At 34.5% G+C, this 8,007-nt stretch overlaps 1 pseudogene; it reads right to left on the bottom strand.

Annotated features, from left to right (window-relative positions):
• Positions 1 to 7,498, bottom strand: part of LOC116096596 — an 8,089-nt pseudogene extending 591 nt beyond the window's left edge.
• Positions 7,499 to 8,007: the final 509 nt, after the last annotated feature.

Genomic DNA, 8,007 nt, shown 5'->3' on the forward strand with positions numbered 1-8,007 from the left:
CCCCCCCCGGTCTTGCGGCACTTGTGCCAATTGTCCCGAGAGATGCCCATCGCTCTGCGCTGGCTGGAAAGAGTCTTCTATCTCTTATATTCTGTTGTTGATACTTGCATTTATGTCTCCTGATTTCTTTTCTAGGTTTCCTGTTTCCAGAGTTGTCTCCCTTTGTGATTTCTCTATTGTTTCTACTAATTCTGGCTAATACATTTTCAGAAAAAGATGGTTAACATTACATTATTATTTAGCCTGACAATTGATAAAAATAATTTTATGAATGTAGCTTACAGTTAACATAGGAAGTTTATGTGCTGATTAATTATATTGTATTTCAATTGAATAATATTCCTTTGTATTTTAATTTTTTCTTTCAATTATTTAATTAATTTACTTTAATTCTTGATGCAGTTTCCCTTTCCTCTTCTCCTCCCAGTTCTTCCTGCTACACATGTGCTCCCCGACCATCTACTTCTTCCTTTCTTTTCTGATAAAAGGAGACCTCCCATGGATTTCTACTCATCTTGGCATATGAAGTTGAACTAAGGCTAAGTGCATCTTTTCCTATTGAGGGTAGACAAGGCAGGCCAGTAGGAGGAAAGATTCCCAATGACAGTCAATAGATATAGTGGCAGTTCCTGGTCTCCCTTTTCTGGAGTCCCACAATAATAAGTTAAAGAACTGTAACATATGCAGAAGACCTAGGTCAGTCCCATGCATGGCCTTTGGTTCAGTCTCTGTGAGGACCTATTGACCCAGGTTAGTTCATTCTGTAGGTTATTTTGTGGTGACCTTTAACCTTCTGTCTCCTACAATCCTTCCTTCCCCTTTTCTGCAGTATTCCCCAAGCTCTATCTGATGTTTGGTCGTGAGTCTCTGTATCTGTTTCTGCCAGTGGCTGGGGAAAGCTTAGATGAAAGTTATCCTAGGTTCCTGTCTTCAAGTATCCAGAATATTATTAATAATGTTAGGTGTATATTCCCTCTTAGTGCTGTGTCCTCAAGCTAGATCAATCATTGGATGGCCATTCCCTCAATTTCTGCTCCATTTTTACCCCTGCATATCTTGTAGGCAGGAAAAATTGTAGGTCAAATGTTTTGTGTTTGGGATGGTGATCCAATTCTACTCTAGGACGTTTTGCCTGATTACAGAAGATGGCCTGTTCAGGTTCCATGTCTCCTCTTGCTAGGATTGTTAGCTAAAATCACCCTCATAGATTCCTTGGAGTTTCTAATACCCTAGATTTCTACCATGTCCTAGAGCTGTCCCGACATTTCAGTTCTAACTCCCAGTATTCTATCTGTCCTTCCTCTACCTGATGCCTCCTATTCCTATCCCCACTCCTTTCCACTAACAGTATGGTTTTCCCATCCACCCATGATATGTATTCTATTTTCCCTTCTCAGTGAGATTCATGCATTCCCTTAAGCATTCCTTGTTACTTGACTTCTTTGCATGGGTGGATTGTAGCCTGCTTATCCTTGCAGCTGATAACCACTTATAAACGAGAGCATATGTTTGTCTTTCTGAGTCTGGATCATGTCACTCAGGTAATTCCTTACTAGTCCACTCATTGGCCTACAAATTTCATGATTTATTTGATTTTAATATCTGAATAATAAGTACTCCATTGTGTAAATGTACCAAATTTTCTCTATCTGTTCTTCAGTGGAGAGATATCTAGAATGTCTGCAGTTTCTAGTTATTACAAATAAAACTGCTATGAAAATAATTGGGTAAGTAATCTTTGGTGTGGTGGAACAACCTTTGGGTAAATATCCAGAAGACATACAACTGGGTTTTAGGGTAGATCTATATTCCCAATTTCATGAAAAACTGCTAATTTGAATTACAAAGTGGATGTACAAGTTTGTACTCCCACACACCTGCAATAAAGGCACGTTCTCATTGCATCACATCCTTACTAGCATGAGCTGCCATTTGCATTTTGATCTCTGCTAATCTGATATGTCTAAGATTAAAACTCAGACTCATTTTGATTTGCATTTCTCTGATAGCTAAGGATATTGAACATTTGTTTTAAGTGTGTCATGGCCACTAGAGATTTCTCTGTCATGAATTCTCCATTTAGATTTGTGTGTCATTTTTTAATTGGAATATTTGGTTTGTTCATTTCTAGTTTATGTATATTATATATCAGCCCTCTGTCAGATATGGGGCTTGTGAAGGTCTTTTCTCACTCTGTATGGTAATGCTGTGTTTTTTTTTTCTGTTTTTTTTTTTTTTTCCTTTTGACAATGCCTTTGCATTTCAGGAGCTTTTCAGTTTCATGAGGTCACACTTAAGAATTATTTATCTTAATGCCTGAACTATTGGCGTTCTGTTTAGGAAGTTGTCTTCTGTCCCAATATATTAGAGGATATTCTTATCTTTTTTTTTTAATCAGGTTTAGTGTATCTAGTTCTACATTAAGGTTGTGAACTACTTGTACTTGACTTTTTTCTTAGATATTTTATTTTTTACATTTATTTACATTTCAAATATTATCCCCTTTCCTTGATTCCCCTCCAGAACCTTCCCATCCCATCGCTCTTCTTCACAGGACCAAGGGCCTGTCCTTGCATTGATGACTGACAAGACCATCCTCTGCTACATATGAGGCTGTAGCCGTGGATCCCTCCATGTATACTGTTTGGTTGGTGGTTTAGTCCCTGGGAACTCTGAGGGGGTCTGATTGGTTGATATTGTTCTTTCTATGAGGTTGCAAACCCCTTCAGCTCCTTCATCCCTTTCTGTAGCTCCTCCATTTTGGTCCCTTTGCTCAGTCCAGTGTTTGGCTACCATTCTTCCTGTTGCTTTTGCCAGAATGCCAACAACTGCCCTTCCCCAAAATGCTGGGAGCTTCTTCTGTTTTGGTCTACTAGCTAGCCAACTTGGATGCCTGTTTTCTTCTCCTCCTCTTTTAGCCCAGTGGAAGAAAAAATGTCAGAGACTTTTATTATTTTAAAACTGACCAGATAACTCAATGGCTGGGTGAAGAATTTCCTATCCTAATCTTAAAAGTAGCCTTTTCCAACCTTCTTGACCTTACCAGATGGCAGAAGCTATATAATATGTGCCCCCAAGAGACCTGCATGTCTGCTGCTTCTTATCTGCTTCACTACTTGGTCTAAACCCCCAATTTTCTCTACACCCATTCCTTTCTCTTCTTCCCCCTGGGTCCCAGAAATCCCACCTAATTTTTTCCCCAACGATTGGCTTCTGCTGTCTTTATTTACATAATGAAGAAACAATTAGGGAAACAGATTTTAGTATCAGCTCCTCTTACATTTCTTCTTGTGCTTTTGCTATGTTTGGATATCCGAGGTTTGCTATAGTAGGATAGCTGGAATCTGTGGTGCCATATTCCCTTTGCTGTTTTTGATTTTGGCCTTAATCTGATCTCTATATATCTAGGTTTTGGAGTTATTATAGGTTTAGCTGCTGATTTCTGAGTGAAATGGATTGTTTTGGGATTTTTTTCCTTTTGTTTCCCTTTCTGGTCTTATTGCTTGGGATTTTAGTGACCAATGGGTCTCTCTGCTTTATTTGTTTGGGGCCGTGTATGATTCTGTGGTCCTAAGAACCACCTAGGGCTCCAGAAAAACTGTTTTTCTGATGAGGTTGTAAGCCAGAATATGGAGCCTAAGTGATTGGGTACAGTTTATGGCTGTTGCATGTACTTTAAGAGGAGTGGTAGGCAGAGGAAATAAAGCACATTCTTACCTCGGGTCCCTGATGCTGGTAAGTCCCTGTGAAAGCAGACAGAGTGTCATTGTATTTTTATATAGATTAATCTTTTATAAAGTTTGTACTTACAATACAGTCCTAGAATCTGTGAAAATTACACAATAGGATTTTTGTGATCTAGCATAAGTCAATCTAATACACAGTAGATTATTTATAGCACTTTAAAAACTGGCGTTCCAAGAAAAGTGCTTTGTCTTTTGCTCATAAAACTTTTACAAAAATTAGTAGCAAGCTAATGATCAGTAGATTTTCTGGAAAACAGGTTTGTAATTTTTGAATGTTATATTATTTTAAAGAAAAACTGTTAAAAACAAATGTAGATTACCACAATTTATAGGTAAACTTTTGTGATACAAAGAAGAGAGAGATTAGGAAAATTTAGTAACTCTACTTATCTCATAAATCTTCACATTTCCCTTTTGTAAAATAAAGAGAAATAGTACCTCTTTAGTTACTTGACAGCATTCAATCAATTAATATAAGCAAGTATTCATAGTGAAATTTAGATCAGAACAAAGACAGCATGTGCTATGTCAAGTAAAATGATTTAAAGAGGATGTGTGACAATCCTTAAATTTTATGCAATAATCTGCTTGAACATTGTGATTTTTATTCTTTCCAACATACAGATATAAGGCTGGTGAGCGTTTTTTTTTTTTTTGATATAATAGTGTCCCTTTAATGAGGAATAACTATAATTTTATTTCTCCCTTTTCATTATAGTGAAATAGGCACAATAAATATTTGTGGAATTTTGTATTTGTCCTCTAAAGGAAGACAATTCCACCATGCTAAAAGAAATAAGCTGCTGCCGGACAGTGGTGGCACACGCCTTTAATCCCAGCACTTGGGAGGCAGAGGCAGGTGGATTTCTGAGTTCGAGGCCAGCCTGGTCTACAGAGTGAGTTCCAGGACAGCTAGGGCTACACAGAGTAACCCTGTCTCAGAACAAAACAAAACAAAACAAAACAAAAAAAACCCTCAAACCCCGCCCCCCAAAAAGCAAGAACAAAACCAAAAACAAAGAATTAAGCTGCTTTTAGATTGTACTAGCTGTACATATCTATATCATGAAACATATAGTTTGTACAATTCAAAGGATACAGGTAAAGTAAACTGCAGATTTATTTGAAGTAAGCTCTGATAGGTCTCTGATTCAAAGGTACAGTGCTCTTCCCTGGGGAAGCCTATTTCTCTCCAGCTCTCAGCATTCCTAGCTGCCTGTAGTTTGGGTATGGCTGAGGCCATCACTGCTTTCATAGGAAACACTAGCATGTCTATTGTTGTTGTTCCAGCTCAGCTCCTGCTTACAAGATTATTTTATTGATAAATCGTTGGTGTGGATTCTGACATTCTTTGGAGGGTTTATAGGGAGAAAAGGAAAGGGAAAATTATGTATTTATAATTCAAGTTATAACATTAATAATTTCATAAATGTTTAGTAGCATGATACAAAATAATGAAAAACTGCAAAATTTCATGCGTTTTCCATGCAAAAAAGTAAGATATTATTGGAAATACTCATCCTTTGCAGCAAGAAAGATCAGGAAAGTTTCAGCAACACGACCCTTTGGAGCCCTGTCCCAACTGTAAAGAACTGGTTAGTCATTAAGTTTGTTTTTCACATTTGTAACCTGTATTTTTCTGTATCATTATGCATTACTATTACTGTAAATTTAATTTATTATACACAAAGTAAATGACTTCTGATTAGCAATGATAAACTAACAAGGCATGAAATTTTGCTCTCAGGATTCACAATTCATCATCAAAAATCAAAATCTTATTATTAGCCAATAAATCTTACTCTCATTTTTAGTAAAGAAAATTGAAACAATGTTTTACTGTCGGTTAGCAATAATGTCCTATGATTAGCAAAGCTTATTATTTCACAGATATGGGGGAAGATGAAGTAAAATGATTGGTGTAACCTGGGGTGAGTTTGTAGCTGCCATAATACAAGTTCAAACTCTGCAGTCATAAAGCACTCGCTGTGGAGAAATTTTAGGGCAGAGATTATCAGGGCTTAAGTTTCAGCTGTCTTAATTCATTGGCTTTAGATAAGTTCTTAGCTCTCTGTATTTTCTTTTCATCACCTTTAATGAAGAGATAGTGATAGGGATTAATGTACTTGTGATGCTTAAAAACATTAATATGGGTAAGTTTGCTAGAAATGCCTGACATTATCAAACTGAATAAAGACATCTTATTCATATAATTTGCTGGTCTTACTAGATTTTTCTGTATCATGTAGTCAAAAATGTAAAACAAAATAAGTCCTTTCTTCTTTAAGATATGAGTTCCATCCATATGCAGCATCAGGATTCTCTTTGACATAGATGTAAAAACAAAGAAATTACTTTTATTTTATTTTTTTCTCTCCACTGAAATCAAAATAAATAAATTCTGACAAAATACAAAATAATATTTAGTTAAGTGAAATATCAATGAGGAAATTGCTTTAAATACAAAATAAATTATACAGATGAGCAGGATATAATAATAAAGGTTTTGCCTTGCATATGTGTGAAAAACAAGAACAGTATGGAAGTCACAAAATTTAGTCACTTAGCCTTCTCTATGCAAATGATCATAATTTGCTAATAAAATTTAAAACAAATTAGGAAGTAATATTTGTGTTAGGTTGAGAATTTATAAAAAACTTCAAATAATTGAAATTAAATTATGTGCCAGTCAAATAAATATATTTTACCGAAAAAAAAATAAGAAATAATTTTTTTCAGTATGTGAGGAGATTATTAACAGTAAAAATTTAAAAGACAAATTAAAGTGTTTTGCAATTCCTTTTGATATCAGAATTACAAATTGAAAGTTTGCTCAAATTCTCTGTAGGTCTAGATCAAGATGATCAATGAGGTATGGTTAATATTTTGCAGGACTATCAAAAGTAAGCACACTTTGAATAAAGATTTCCACTTGAAGAATTTTTTCCTCCAGGGATAGAGTATCTTGTATTATTACATTCATTGATGGAAAGTTCACATACATGAACATGGTATTTATATAATAAATAATTTACTAAACATTATTTGAAATGAACAACATTACAGTCTTCCTAATTTGCTCAAGAACATATTCATATATCCACATTATAGAAAATAAAATACATAACAGGAGAGTGAGAAAGAATTAATAATGGACAAAATCATAGACACTGGAAAAATAAACTATTTTTTGTAAGATTATCCCTATTATGAAAATTTGGAAAATTATTACAAAGGAAGCAAATATGCATATACAATAGATGTAAACATTTAATCATGATATAATTACTTGTAAATTCATTTAAAATACTAAAAATCATAGAAATATTGGTGTATGGAACAGAAATAGGAAATGAAGTGAAAGATGATTATTTACAGTGTGATTAGCAAATGTGCTTTCAAAGGCATAGTCAAATATAACTCACATAAACAAAAACACATGTCTAAGCCTATCTTGTGACAGTATAACCATTTAAATGTTAAATAATTAAATACACAATGAGAAATTCTATCCAATAATAACAAAACAAACCAAAAAACCATTCATACTTTAGAAAAGTATATAGATATAACACTTAGCTAAACGTTCTCAGAATTTGTGAGACAATGAGGAAATGAATGACCATACATTTATAGGAGCGTGCATATGTGTGTGCATGTGTGTGTGTGTGTGTGTGTGTGTGTACCCAAGTTGCTGTGAATATGTGGTGTCAGAGGCTAACGTTAAGGAATACATTCTCTCCTTCTGCCATGTCGGTTCCAGTGATCAAACTTAAATTATCAAAGTTGGTGACAAGTACTCCTCCTGAGACACCTCTCATGCCCTTGAGATAGATTATATGATATGATATCTTTTCAGGGAAAACTGATATGACTTCTCCAATGTATCCTGGGTCTTTTTGACACAGCTTTACTTTGATTTTATGAAATTAGTATTTAAATTTAGTCATTTAATCACCATCCTTATGACACTAAAATTTTTCCCACAATTTTATGGTCAAATGTTTAAAGTCAGTGTCAAAATATATGGAATATATCTAGATTTTTCATTTTTGCTTACTTTTTGTACCTTTTCACGTATCTTGTAAATACCTTTTTAAATGGGTAAATTTTGAAAAACATCCATTAGTTAATTTTTTCTTAATGTAGCATTTTTATTTCTTCTGTAAATATATTTAATCAGTGGTTTAAACTATTGGTATTGTTAACCTGCTTTTTTAGTTGAAAATACATAAGACATTAAACAAATATGGAGAGATAT

Source organism: Mastomys coucha, unplaced genomic scaffold (assembly GCF_008632895.1).
Source record: "Mastomys coucha isolate ucsf_1 unplaced genomic scaffold, UCSF_Mcou_1 pScaffold1, whole genome shotgun sequence".
Lineage (NCBI taxonomy): Eukaryota > Metazoa > Chordata > Mammalia > Rodentia > Muridae > Mastomys > Mastomys coucha.